The sequence below is a fragment of the Mixophyes fleayi genome, chromosome 6, assembly GCF_038048845.1.
Source record: "Mixophyes fleayi isolate aMixFle1 chromosome 6, aMixFle1.hap1, whole genome shotgun sequence".
Classification (NCBI taxonomy): domain Eukaryota; kingdom Metazoa; phylum Chordata; class Amphibia; order Anura; family Limnodynastidae; genus Mixophyes; species Mixophyes fleayi.
Window position 1 is genome coordinate 22,722,387 of NC_134407.1, and position 15,404 is coordinate 22,737,790.

Sequence of the window (15,404 nt, forward strand, 5' to 3'; positions counted from 1 at the left end):
ACTATTGTTAAGTCAATGTTAGTATATCAGCCAATTTTGTGCAAGTTTGTATATTTTAATAATTCTGCTTTGTAAAGGAACACGCTAAGAACTGACATGTGGACTTATTCAGCTACTCAATTCAGAAATGATACTAATAAAATATATATTTTGTGCATTACTTGCTAATACGTAATATTGCACTGAATCTTCCTCCACTGTCCCAGGCGGTCTGTGCTTTTATTCTCTGAACTGTAAGCTTAGCAGAGACATGTCCTGACATGAACTTTGTTCTGCACAGAGGATGTGATTCAGAAACTCTCACTTTCATTCTCTTCTCAGTATCTTCACTAGGAAACGTGCTGGATAACGTGCTCTGTAACAGGATAAGAATAACAAGGTAAGCGATTTATAAGGAACGGCAAGAGGGGTTTGTAGATACATATTCTATGGTAAGCTATGGACATTATTTTTGCAATGATTCTTTGCCAAACAACAACAAAACAGTTTAGTTTACTGCACTATATGGTACTGAAAAACAATTGATGTGATGTTTTTCCATGTGGTTCAGCCAGTGCCTAACAGTGCCCATTGTAGGTCTTGTTATATTGCCAGCTATAAATCTGCTCTCCTGACAAATTTTAGCTTAAAAAATCCCCAAAATGCAATAAATGTACTACTTAATATAGCCATGAAGACTCACATGCTTCTGATTTATAGAAAAAAAGAGTTGCATATTATGTTGTTTAAAAACTATTCCAATAATATAAGTCCGTCGCTTTTTGCCCATAGTGGACCTAATTCATCTTCGCGCACCCAAGTGGCGTTCTTAAAACGAGCACGGAACTTGAGCGTACGTGCGCCCATATTCAAATCCAAGTGGATCTCAAGACACTTTTCCATTTAACTCTGGGTGTAAATACACTCTGCCTAAACCGTAATTGTTGTATGTCAACAGACAGAATTGACTGAGACATGAATTGAATGCAATTGTGTTCACTGGCGTCAAGTCTGTTTCTCAGTATGCTCAGAGCAATTTCACGCAAGATACGGCTCACAAAAGGACTTACGTCTGAATCAGGCCCAGTATGTTCTCCGCTCACAGAAAATGTACATGAAATACATCTTTGATTTTTTTATTTTTTTTTGATGCCCCTGTTGCTCTCTCCAGTGTCATACTAGGGCATGAAGGGCCCACCAGAGAAAGCAGGGGCCAACAAAATAGTACTCTGACAGTGTGAGTGGGGGGGGGGGGGGCATGGCCAGCCCACTTAGGGTGACTAGTGCCAGGGGCAAACACAGGATTTGTAGAGGGGGGGTTTCCACACCACGCCGCCAGTGGGTGTGACCAGCATGCATGGGGGTGTGGCTATAATTTTAGACAGTGCTTGGCTGCTCTCCAACTCTTCCTATCCCCATAATATACATGGGCAAGGCTGTGTGCACTACTGTTAGGTGCACGCAGCTCTCCCTTTTCAAGCAGAGCTGTGTGAAGAGGGAGCAGGGTCAAGCCACCTCAATTATACAGTGCCCCAGGCTTGGATGGGGGTTTCCAGGCACTAGAAACCCCCCCCCCCCCTTGGTTTGCCTATGAGTGCTTAATTAGTCTGTCCTCCAATCATCTCCCTCAGCCTCCATTATACCCATTTATGCATAGGGTAGGGTATGGGGTCCTCAGGCAGTAGGCCCCTCCCGGGATCTCCCCAGGATCTGAGTCCAACCATGGATCTCTGTGTGCCAGCCATGTGCCTTTATGATTGTTCCACTCCTTCCTATGGAACAATACCGTCTCTCCGCTCGGAAAGCTGAGATTTATAGTTGTACCTGGTCATATTTGGCTCTGGGAGCCTGTAGCCTGTAGCAACACCATTGTTAGTAACTGAGACCTTCTTCGTCCGCATGCAGTGACAGGAGTTGTACACCTTTGTTATGATCACTAATACCAATAAAATAAGTTTGCAAAGTTATCTACAGACTTCTGCACAGTTCTCTCCCACCCTGCATTCACTTGAATCAGCTTTTCTGCACTGGTGCATCAAAACAACATTTAGGGTAATGACACGACTACAGCTATCTTTTCAGTAATCAAAGTACTAATGTGAAACTATCTGCTTTATTTTAAATTACTTTCTTAATCCCATTTCATTTTGTAGAGCTTGAAAAACACTATCTTGTAAAAAGAACTATGCATTTGTAAAAGGAGAGCAGTGAACTTTATATACAGTATGACAATATAAGTTCACAAAGATAAGAAGCAGTAGGTGAACACCAATAAACACAACTGTACGTAATAAACTGCAATATCGGAACAGTAAAGGGTTACATATTTATGAGGGATAAGCACAGAGGTTGTCCTGAAGTGTTAGCGTTGGTTCATTTCTGTGAGCACAGGGTTCTAATGTTCTGAATTTTGTGCGCTCAGAACTGAACCAACACTAACGCTTCAGGAGAACATGTCACCTGGTTGATTAATGCCTTTTTTACATAGTGCCTTCTGCGCATGCATGGTTAAAAAAAAATAATTAAAGTCCGTCTTTGCCAATGATGGACAACCTGATACACTTCAGGGGCCGCATGGATAGTCTTCTGGTCTTCAAGAGGGCCGCACATTACCCTTAATCTTAACTTAAAACAATACATTCAGTCAAGGAAAGAGACACTTATCTACAATAACGTATCAGTAGGCAATTTAATGTAAGACAAAGAAGTATTGCAACAAGCTACAACAAACAAATCTGACAATAAACCGAAGAGCTGGGTTCCACAACACTTGTGTAACCGCATACAGCCATTGGGCAGCATGGTGGCTGTGGTTAGCACTTCTGCCTCACAGCACTGGTGTCATGAGTTTGATTCCTGACCATGGCCTTATCTGTGCGGAGTTTGTATGTTCTCCTAGTGGAGGGAGCATTACAATACAAACATTGCAAATGCTACATGTAAACAGCGTCTAAGTCAGGGTGCATACTATGTTAAGCTCACTCCCAAATAGCTTCTCTAGGTCACAGTGAACATGTATACAGCTTTGGTGGAGGTGCTTTTTCTTGCACCCATGTCCCATCATAACTATAAAAGAAGCTATGCAGGAATGAGAAGATAAGGTGTACATATATACAGGACCGGATTTACCACTATGCAACCTAGGCAATTGCCTAGGGCCCAGTGGTCCCCAGAGAGCAGGGCCGTAACTAGGGCTGTGCGACAGGGGCGACCGCCCAGGGCGCAACGCTGAAGGGGGGCGCAATTTAGGAATATTTTAGGTTAATTTGGTTAAAATTGAGGGATAGGGGGGCGGCATTTGTCTTTCTCGCCCAGGGCACTAGAATTCTAAGTTACGGCTCTGCCAGAGAGCCCTCCCAGGGCCGGCGGTGATACCACCCTTTAAAAATGGGCCGCTACTTATGGGCCAGTGCTATATGATTGCCCCCCCCCCCGGCTAAAGTCTGCCAGCCCCTGAATAGGGGTATATGTTATGCTAAAAAACTATAGTGCAATGGATTTTTTCAGGGAAGCGGCCCCAAACCAGTATCTTGCCTATGGCCCCATAAGGTCTAAATCCGGCTCTGCATATATACATTTCAGCCATGCAATAGCTTAGTTATTATCATTTATATAGCAGCAACATGGTGTGTAGCGCTGTACAATCAGACAATTTTTTCATGCACCTCAGTCCCTGCCCCAGTGGTAATTTCCCTATCTATCAATTTAGTCAGAGGCCAGTTATCTGGAGCACTGCCAAGGATACCCAGGCAAACTCCGAGAGAACATACAAAATCCACAAAGATAGTGCTCTGGTTGGAATCAAACCCGGTGCCCGAGTGCTCTGAGGCAGCAGTGCTAAACACTGTGCTGCAGTGCTGCTTACATCAGAAAGATCAATTACTACACTAGGGTGGGTGTACTTAGTTCCTTAAAACAGTAGGGAACATTCCTATGTGTTTATATGGATGGACTTTATTTTCTGTTTGGCTCAGAACAGTGGAGTTGGTGGATGAGTTGTGTCTTGACCTCAATAAGTTTTTTCCATTCAGCGTGCCATCCCCTTCAATCCAAATAATAATGGGACAGGTAGCAAACTCCTCCCTAGCTGTGTTAGTGACTGCCACCTTCAAACACAGGATAGTATATGGATATGTGTCACTTAGGCAGGATAACACTACTCTCTTTCCATTGAGCGTCTGTCTCCAGAGTAACATGAATACCAAGTGACAATAATAATACAATAAGACTTTAGGGTTAGTTGTTGTGTCCAAGCTATAATGTCTTTTACAAACAACGAATGCAGCTTTGGTGGAGGAGCCCTACTTTCTCATGCCCACGTGCGATCACACCTTCCAACAGGCTGTGAGACTGTGCCAATGCCGTGGCAGCTAATTGCTTGGCAGATTCCTGTCTTATCAGCTGGTGCACCTGCGCAGAAGTTTTTGAGTGATTGGCAGGTGTGATCATGACGGAGCATCCTGGTGCAGCAGAACGAGGGCTATGGGCCTATATATCTCAAGGACACATGTTGGATTGTGCCCATGAAACGTACTTTTAGGTTCCTAAGTACGCTGATTTGTAGTTAAACTGGGGTCTGACCCTGCCTGTCTTCTGACTTGGATTTGGATCTGGACTAGTTTTTTGCAAAGCTGTTCCTGACCCAGGCTGGTCCTTGACATTGATTTTCAGTTCTCATTTGGTGGGTTGCTGACCCTGACATTGAGAGTGCCGTTTGTGTCTCTGACCTGAGAATCAGTGATTTTCTAGGTTGGCACCTTATATCAATTAACTATAATCAGCTCCGACTTACCCATATGTCCTGGGGAAATTGAGTACTTAGTAAGCACAATTTGCTTTGAGGGAAATGTGGGTGTTATACGCCCACAGCAACCGGTTATCAACAGGCAGGGAGCCAAGACGTAACATGAACTCAGGTCTATGGACTCGGGTTAGCTATTCATGTGGATTACATGACTTAAAGGCAGACTCCACTTATTACTAACTTTTATTTATAGCATCCCCCCTATCCTTCTTGCTTACTATCAATTATTGCAAAATAATTCTCTATCCTCAACTAGATTTCCATCTGAGCCCACTTTATCCCAGTCTGACCCTGTTTGCTATCACAACTTGTCTGTATCACCAGTTACAGACCTGTGAGGTTCTTTGTTTTATCAGTTAAAAGAGCTGCACAAAATAATATACAATTTAAAATATATTATAGTTTAATTTGATATCAGGCTTATATGTATTTATAAAAAAGGGCCCGATGTGTGATGATTCGATTATGCATTATTTTGCTGTGCAGTTGCCACCATGATGTCTTAATTTCAAAACCAGCCTTTTCGAATATGATTAACCCAGGGGGTCATTTGGAAATATAATTATTAAAGACTGATTCTGTATATCTGTGAAATCAATATCAGAAGTAAAATGGTATAGCATATATTAGTTTATTTTGTTCCAAGCGGTATACAGAGCTTAGTGACAAGATTAGCATTGGTTTGTTATTTGGCGGGTTTGGAGAGGGTGATTAGATTGAATAATTATTGGTAGTTGTAGCTTCAAGTATATAAGCATGTTAATGCGGACAGAAGCAATAATGCCTCCTGTCACTAACAGCCAAGTGGAGATGCACAGCTATTGATCGTATTGGAAATGGCGCATTGTAAAGATAATTTGGGGTATTTCAAGTATATTTTATAATTATGTGCTGGGCCTGTGGGACTTTATATTAAAGAAAAACCCCTCCAATTATTTTGTTACTATGGCAACCAAAGTATGAACATATTGGTAAATATTATTTGTTACAAGAATGTGGTTCACAAGCATTTTTTAACACTTCATAGTTTCGCTGAGATTTTACCTCAGACTTTTCCATTTCTAAAAGACCTTCATAACATTTTTCATGCTTCATTATTTGGCTTCATTTGCAATGGATTATTTTCTGATATGTCTATAAATGTAATATATTATATTATTATCAGGAAACAGAATTTTCACAAGATATTAAATTATGATTAAAATATTGGTACTTGTTAATTATACGGGCTTCACTTGACAAGGAGGGTATCATCTAGTCAGCAGTGCCAGCTGTTAGTTGGGCAACTGGTTTCCTCCAGAAGTATATCAGTAAATCCCTGGAGTGACAGGAGCATGGAGTTGATGTTCAGAGTGGCTACTCTGTTTCAAGTGGTGCCAGTATAATTAACAAGTTCCAAAATATTTATTAGTAGTATAACAGTAGTACACAACGGGTTTGCACAAAAGACGATAAAAAAATGACAACCGTGTTTCTGGCTCCATTCATAGATTATGGCAGGGGCGGACTGAGGGGTAGGGGAGCATCTGCCCCCCAGGGCGGTACCATAGAGGGCTACCTGCATTTTTTTTGTTCCTTTAAAATGTTCCTAATAGTCTGCTGAGTCGACTCTTGCCCACTCCCCCGGGCTAAAATTTGCCAGCCCACCCCTGGATTAAGAAACCATGGTCTATAAATTACCAAACACTTATCCACAAATTTGTATTTTTATTTTCTTTGTACTTTACCTAGTTACCATAAAATAATAAATATTGTGCAGTTGCTTATTCTCTCAAGTTTGTCTGTTTATAAACTATTACTCAATTCTAGATATTTCTTTATCCAAAATATCTTTTCATTTGCCCCTTTATTTTCGTTTCTACTAAGTAACTTTCACCACCTCTGCAGATCATACACTATGCATTGCATCCGACTTGTTTTTGTTACTTTTCAGTAGCATGGTTGCAAAAGTCAGGTTTGTAAAAAGACAACGAGGTCCTATGTGTATGATTGTCCTGGGAGAAGCTGTACAGCTTGTATACAGCCCATGTGTGGGAGAGGTCTAAGCATGGCTCTATGTACTAATCAGCACACACAGTGACATGCACATGATCCGGGGGTGTGTGCTCCATTTTGTAACACAGGAAGTGGCAGCCAGCGTGGTGGATACATAGTGGTGAGTGACTGAGTGTAGCTGTACAGCTCTGTGATGGGAGATCAGCCTGCACGACACTAGTCTACTACTCAGCTGTATCTCTGACTGCATTGTGGGGCTTGTAGTCTATTAGTGCTGCAAGAAGGCTGCAAACAGTTTGATGCATTGTCAGACATGGTTTAAAGTCGGAATGAAGCAGCTTTCACTGCTATGAAAGTGGGCCCTGTAATATTAAACATGTTCTCTCAATCAGGCATCTGTGATTTATACTGCACGTGTCTGTCAGAGAAAAGCCTCATGGCTTATCAGTGAGGGCATTATATTGTGTCATTTATTTTCTGTATTGGATGAAAATAATAAGATGCCTCTTTCCTGTGGTAACATCCTGGCAGGCATATTGTTTTATAATGGACACACACAGTATGTGTGTATATATATATATATATATATATATTTATTTATTTTTTAAAAAATATTTACATATACAGTGTGTGTCCATTATAAAAACAATAAGCCTGTCAGAATGTAACCAGTATATGAAATGCTAACTAAAATGTGCAAAATAAATCATAAATGTTTTCACCAGAGACTTAATGTTGCATGATAAAATGTCAATATTAGTGGTTTCCACATCACAAATGTTTATTTGTAACATACTGGAATACATATTGTCCTCTGCGTTCCAGTAGTAATTTTGTCAGGACCCAGCTTTTGGACAATGAAGGGGGTGTGGTCTAATTAAAAGTGGGCGTGGCTTCTCATGTGCGTAGGTGGTTGGGAAAATCAAGGTTAGGGTTCTTTTTTTATTATTTATTTTTTTTGTCCCAGTTTAAATGATGTATTGACTTAAAACGTATGTTATTTTATGTAGACTAAAACATTAGACTAAAACATTTTGCTACACTAATTCTTTTCCACACTAAACTTTAGGTTAGTTAGTGGTGCATTAATCAAGGGGTTATGGGAAACATTTGGTTTGTTAGGAGCACTGATTCCATTTTCAATGAGGGGGAGACACAGTGAGTTTACATTTCTTGCATAACCATAGGTAATAGATTATTCTGTTTACTGGCTATATAACTATATTTCTGTGAGAATAAGGGGTGAATATTCACAAAGGCCATATATATATATATATATATATATATATATATATATATATATATATATATTTATATTAATTAAAGAAAAGACTTCACTCATATCTTCAAGTAAATCCTCCTTGGGGTGCTCCACAATAGCTCCCATTTCCATAGTAGCTGGGACATATTCAAAAAAATAGAGAGGGCACTCACCATTTACAACAGATTATTCTTTATTTTCAATCCAATAATAATCTATCTGTTTTAAATGGTGAGTTTCCTCTCTATTTTTTGAATATAGGCTTTAAAAGTTAATATTTATTGAAAAATGATTTTAAATTCAAAGTATATCATTATTATCAAAGTGGAGGAACGTGACTTGATGATGATTGCAGTGTTCCAAGGACAGCCCAGAAAGTACTGTGCACACTAAGCGTAGATGCAGTCTTTGGATGTTAATTTAAAATGTGGATAATTGTTTTTTTGTGGTAGTACTATGCAGGGCTGTCATCAGAATCTGTGGGGCCCAGTATTGATCTGGTAGGGCCTCTCACGTCCCTCCTCGCAATACTTCACCTCCTTTCTCTGCACAGTACATGCACCCCCTCTCTCTGCACAGTACATGCACCCCCATCCCTCTGCACAGTACATGCACCCCCATCCCTCTGCACAGTACATGCACCCCCATCCCTCTGCACAGTACATGCACCCCCATCCCTCTGCACAGTACATGCACCCCCCTCCCTCTGCACAGTACATGCACCCCCCTCCCTCTGCACAGTACATGCTTCCCCCCTCCCTCTGCACAGTACATGCTTCCCCCCTCCCTCTGCACAGTACATGCACCCCCCCTCCCTCTGTGCACAGTACATGCACCCCCCCCTCCCTCTGTGCACAGTACATGCACCCCCCCTCCCTCTGTGCACAGTACATGCACCCCCCTCCCTCTGCACAGTACATGCACCCCCCTCCCTCTGCACAGTACATGCACCCCCCTCCCTCTGCACAGTACATGCTTCCCCCCTCCCTCTGCACAGTACATGCTTCCCCCCTCCCTCTGCACAGTACATGCTTCCCCCCTCCCTCTGCACAGTACATGCTTCCCCCCTCCCTCTGCACAGTACATGCACCCCCATCCCTCTGCACAGTACATGCACCCCCATCCCTCTGCACAGTACATGCACCCCCCCATCCCTCTGCACAGTACATGCACCCCCCCCCTCCCTCTGCACAGTACATGCACCCCCCCCTCCCTCTGCACAGTACATGCACCCCCCCTCCCTCTGTGCACAGTACATGCACCCCCCTGTCTCTGCACAGTACATGCTTCCCCCCTCCCTCTGCACAGTACATGCACCCCCTTCCCTCCCTCTACACAGTACATGCACCCCTCCCTCTGCACACTAAATGCACCCCCTCCCTCTGCACAGGAAATGCACCCCCTCCCTCTGCACAGGAAATGCACCGCCCTCTCTGCACCAGTACATGCACCCCCCTCCCTCTGCACAGTACATGCACCCCCCTCTCTCTGCACAGTACATGCACCCCCCCTCTCTCTGCACAGTACATGCACCCGCCTCTCTCTGTACAGTACATCTCCCCCCCTCCCTCATCACAGTACATGCTCCACTGCCCCCCTATCATCATCACAGTAAATGCTTCGCTCCCCCCCACCATCCCATCACAGAAAATGCTCGGCTTCCACCCTCCCCTATCATAATAAATGTTCCACTCCCTTCTGCCCTGTCATTATAAATGTTCCACTCCTCCCTTCCCCTATAATAATAAATGTTCTGTCCTCCTCCTATCATAATAAATGTTCCGCTCCCCTCCTCCCCTATTATAATAAATGTTCCACTACCCATCACAATAAATTTTCCGCTCCTCCTTTCCCCTATTATAATAAATGTCCTGCCCCCCTCCTATCATAATAAATGTTCCGCTCCCTTATCCCCTATCATAATAAGTGCCCAATTAATTGACCTTATTCTTGAGGCAATGCTGCGGCTCCCAGGCAATGGTAGACTGGGTGTACGACGTGCAGTGATGACATCACCGCTCTGTGCGCTCCCAGGCTATCAGTGCCCGGGAGCCGCAGCATTGTGGAGGACAGGCAGGTGGTCAGTCAGACCAAGGGGTCCAGACAGTCCATGAGGCCTTGCAGACGGAGGGGTCTGTCCGGGCCTCATACAGCTGTACCCCCTGATGGGGACCCTGGTACTATGTATAATACTATATGATAATATATATGTGCCTGTATATCATCTCAGGTCAGGGATATTTTTGGTACTGTAATACCGGGAATTAGGCCTCAGTATCTAGATGTATTCACATGCTTTATAAGTTCATGCACAACAGGAGTGTTTAAAATCCAAAAAATAAATTAAATAAATTAATATGTGTATTTATTGGGTTTTGTAGTGCACCAAGGGACACATCAACAGTACCACACATGATGTGCATGGTTGCACAGTGTTCCCAGAAATTATTGAAAATGTTGGCAATTATAGATATGTAAATATTATCAATTTACTGCCATCTTAATTAAATACACCAGAAACAATGCACATGTGAATGCAGATGGCAAGAAGTGAATTAGTTTGTTTGTCTCACGGTTTTAAAAATAGTACCAGTCCGTGTTATGATCTGGAAAACTTTAATATGAAATGCTATCTAAAATGTGCAAAGCAAATCAACCCAATCATCAATGTTTTCCCCAGAGACTTAATGTTGCATGATAAAATGTCAATATTAGTGGTTTCCACATCACAAATATTTATTTGTAACATACTGGAATACATATTGACCTCTGCGTTCCAGTAGTACTAATTTTGTCAGGACCCAGCTTTTGGACAATGAAGGGGGTGTGGCCTAATGAAAAGTGGGTGTGGCTTCTCATGTGCGTAGGTGGTTGGGAAAATCAAGGTTAGGGTTCTTTTTTAGTTATTTTTTTGTCCCAGTTTAAATGATGTATTGACTTAAAACGTATGTTGTTTTATGTAGACTAAAACATTTTGCTACACTAATTCTTTCCCACCCTAAACTTTAGGTTAGTTAGTCCCAAATGTAGTATATTCCCATAAGTCAGGTGCATTAATCAAGGGGTTATGGGAAACATTTGGTTTGTTAGGAGCACTGATTCCATTTTCAATGTGGAGGACACACAGTGAGTTTACATGTCTTGCATAACCATAGGTAATGGTCTATTCTGTTCAGGGCCGGATTAACCCTAGGGCTAACTGGGCTATAGCCCAGGGGCCTCGGGCATCCAGGAGGCCCTTCAAAGTCCTCAGCAGCATTATTGCTCGGTCCGGGGGCGGGGGCGCCCCCAGCCCGATCAATGCTGCTGAACACTGTCAGTGCAGTCTTCCGTCCCCGGCGCCGCTCAGTAATCTGCTTACTGAGGAGATCTCGCGAGAGTTCACAAACTCTCGCGAGATCTCCTCAGTAAGGAGCTTACAGTGCGCCGCAGAAGGAGAACTGCACTGACAGGTAAGTGCTTGGGGGCGGCGGGCGGCTCACATTGGGGGCCTCACGGGGGAATGCTGGCCCCCTTAGCCCAGGGGCCTCCATTCCCTTAATCCGGCCCTGATTCTGTTTACTGGCTCTATAACTATATTTCTGTGGAAATAAGTGGTGAATATTCACAAAGGCCTTGCCTGTTCTCCATTGTATCTAAGACGGTCTATGAAAAGAACCAGAAAATTCAGCTGGCAATAGATATAAAGGTATAATCACAGAAAGGAATATTTATGAAGCTGCCCTAGGAAAATGTTCTTGCCTATTGTTATAGTGGTTTTTATGCCACATCTTACAGTGTGTTCTAACAGGGTTTTGTTGTTCTATCATAACAGTGGTCGTTACATCCACGTACTACAACATGTTCATTAAAGGCAACAGTAAAACTGTTCATATTCTGAGGGTACTTTCAGATGTTACATTTTGTTTTTGTCGTTGTGGGGTTTTTTTGGGGTTTTTTTTTTTAAAGAAAAGAACAGATATTTTTCCCCTTCCCTATACACCAGTCCTCATTTTTCTACGCCACACACACATTTTCCATTTGGACTGCTTTGGTCTCCTCCATTAAAATTTTTTGGGGTTAATGAATGACTTCTGTAAAGGTCACTTAGGCCTTGTACCCACTGATGTTAATTGTATGCGTTTTGATAAAAAAAAATTAATGCTAGCACAATGTGTGTAAACATAGGTGACAATTAAACCCATTCTTTCTAATGTCACCATAACCACTCACATGTTTACTAGTGTTTTTGTTTTTTCGAACGCATCTTCCTCTATCCCTATGAATTTACCATGGGTACAGAAGCCAGCATTGAGCGTTTAATGCAACACAACGCTGGTGGGCACCTGGCCATGGTGAGTTTATGAGCAGTGGTTGAGGCTTGTGTTCAAAGATTGAAAGATGTGAGGTTAGCAGACTGATGTTTTGTTTTGAGGGGGGGGGGGTGTATATTATAGTCATATAATTTATATATTTGTCTGTTGTGTTGCATAAACTCATAGCTTTATCAGACTAACAAAAAACAGTTCTGCAGCACAAATAAGCAAATGTTAGCTGATATGTTTCTGTAACTGTGTCTGCACCCAATTCCCCATACCCCAGCCTTTTGTCGTAGCTTCGTATGGGGGGTCAAGCTTGGACCTGTTAGTACACATAGGCTGAAAATGGTCATCTTCCAGACGGATTTACTAATTTGCCCAGTTTTTAGGCAACACAAACTGTATTGTACTGAATGTCTGCCTCTTTGGAATTGGGAAACCTGCTCGCTGGTTTGCTTAATACAGAAAATGGGTGTTTTAGTAAAATCAGTGAAAGAAAAGGTGCTGTAACCCATAGCAACCAGTTCGGTTTACTTTCATTATCCAAGCCACTAGGAAAATGATGACACATGACCTTCTACAGAAAGGCGACAGCTTTCTTAAATGCCCCCATTTGTTTTTGAGATATGAGTAACATTTAACGTACTGTAGAATATTTGATTATGTATTTAGAGAAACTTTTCCCATCAATCATGTTGACTGAGATAATGTACGTCTGAGACTTAATAATGATAGATGGAACTGAGCTGGTGGTTTAAAACATTTCGTAGGATTTTATAGAAGTGGTTAAACATATTCAAAGTTGCTGTGTCCAGCAAAATCTCACACTAAATAGCTCCGTTCTGCCTTTTATTCTCATTTTATAGATACTTTCACTAGATCACTCTTACGAGGCCAGTTTGTTTGTCAGACAAAGTAATACAAACGGACGATTATTTGGCTGGAAGTGTTGCGGTGTAGAGCTGTTGATGACTGACTGTCTAATGCACTGTGGATACAATACCAATTCTGTTTTATTGTGAGAGTGCTGAGCATACAATTCTCTCTATCTCAGTGGTTATACTCTGTTCTCAGGCACCTGTAATAGTGCTTGGTCTCCAAGTTTTCTATCAGTAGCGCAGGTGCATTAATTGGCTTCTATACCCAGATATGACAATTTGTTTGTTTGTTCAGCTGGTGGCGCTTATCCTTCATGCCACTGTCATCTTGGGGTTGGGGGGTTAATTTTGTGATGCAGATGCAGATGTGTTTATAGATGCAGAGAGATTATTACATTTCTGCTAAGCAGCGTTGTTTGTTGTTTTTTTTCCTTTTCTTGCCCTTGGATGTGACACAGAGCTGCTCTCAGGATCCATTTTTATCCAATGCAAAAAGCACAGCAATGTGGTATCATCTCTTAGCGTCCCAGCTTTAAGAACAATAAATAATAACAGATTCTGTCGATATCGTGCTGCTCATACATGCTGCAATTTAGTCGGCCGATTAGGTCATTCTAGAGCTAAGCGGCCACAAATTTGTCACAGTGCTGGTTGCTCCCAGGAAAGAGTGACGTGACTGGGGCAGGATGGGAGAGACGCACAAATCCGCTAGTCCCCAAAGGACCCGGCGCGAATGATGAAGCTGAAGTCGATGATTTGGAGAATGTAGCATCGTCTGGAAGGAAGCCAAAGTCAATGAACAGCAGACAAAACAATACACTAGAAGCACCAGCAGAGAAATGAAATTCCAACTTTGCTCGTTCAATTATTGGTAGGAGTGAGGGCATTATATAGGCTGCATACATGTGTGGTCACTTATATTACGTTCACATTGCCTCAAAAATCTGGGTTATTGCCGTGGCAAGCCCTGACGACCTGTGTCGAGGCTGAGTGTGAACGGATCCTCTGCTAATTCCCGCGTCCGACCCGGGTAGCCTCCAGTCTGAATGGTGGGACACGGGTTATTCTCACTGAAAGCTATTGAAAACAGAAAAATAATAAAAAGAAAAACTTACATCACAAAAGGAGCCAATCAAAGCTCCTCTTGTGATGTTGCCATGGAGACCCGGGTTCAGTGTGAACCTGGTCAACCCAGGAATTTGCAGGGTTGGGAGGCACAGTCACCTGGCAATATCCTGGGTTCATATACCTGGGATATTGCCGAGGGGACAATGTGAAAGTGGTATTAGTCTTAATTGACATGACCTTTATCAAAGTGCTGATTGCAGCAAGTACACTGCCACCTGTTGTCTGTAGCTGGTATTGCAGTGGATCCTCACAAGATTGCAGCGTTTGAGCCTGAAGAGATTGGCAATCGTAATAAACATCTAATCTGCATCGTTCTGACGTCAAATGCCTGTTAAATTCGATATGATCAGGCTGTTGGCTTTCAGCGCCGACTGATCAGATCCTTCAGAATTGGACAAACAGAGATCCGACCACTGAGCGTCTGCTTCATCCTGTGTATGACTTTACGTTTCATGTAATTTTTATTGGCGCACCTATTCATCTGTGAAATTGTATTAGTGTGTAGGGAAACTTAGACCTCTATGTAGTGAATGGAGCAGCTGCTGGAAGTACGCGCACCTATCTTCATTGATCAAAGCACCCTGGGAATGTTGTGTACTGGTGCTCAGTGTGATACATTATGTTCCAGTGACAGAAATCAGGCCTAAGCATCGACTGTATGACAGATGCATGCATCCTTCACTGCTTCTTTTCCATGCAGTGTAATCTTTGAAAGGGTTATTTTGTCATTCACACACTTAGACTTTCATATCAGGCCAGCAGGAATATGAAAGCACTGACAAAACTCCACTGCCCTGTAGTTGATGTGGAAATGTTGATAAACTAATGGGGTATGAAATGTGGGCACTTTATATTATTTGCATACAGTCTCTGAGGAGGTATGAAGCAGGCATAATGTGAGCAAAATCTCCAGCCGTTACATAGGCAGCAGAGGTTTTCACCTACCCGTGTATTCCTGCACTGTTCCAGTGGTGTATAAACACACTGCTTTGCCATTATTTTACTTACATTTTTCTTCAAGTGATGCATTTGACAATTGTTTTAACCGAGCAGTCTCCAGA

At 42.5% G+C, this 15,404-nt stretch overlaps 1 protein-coding gene across 3 annotated transcripts in view; it reads left to right on the top strand.

Annotated features, from left to right (window-relative positions):
• Positions 1–281: 281 nt before the first annotated feature.
• MGMT (O-6-methylguanine-DNA methyltransferase) overlaps positions 282–15,404 on the top strand; it is a 311,488-nt gene continuing 296,365 nt past the window's right edge. For 2 of the 3 annotated variants that reach the window (XM_075216003.1, XM_075216004.1), the window contains exon 1: positions 282–379. The gene's annotated coding sequence lies outside the window, so the exon portion shown is untranslated. Of the gene's footprint in view, positions 380–6,909; positions 6,941–15,404 lie in introns of those variants that run through there. The other variant, XM_075216006.1, reaches the window with a different exon arrangement.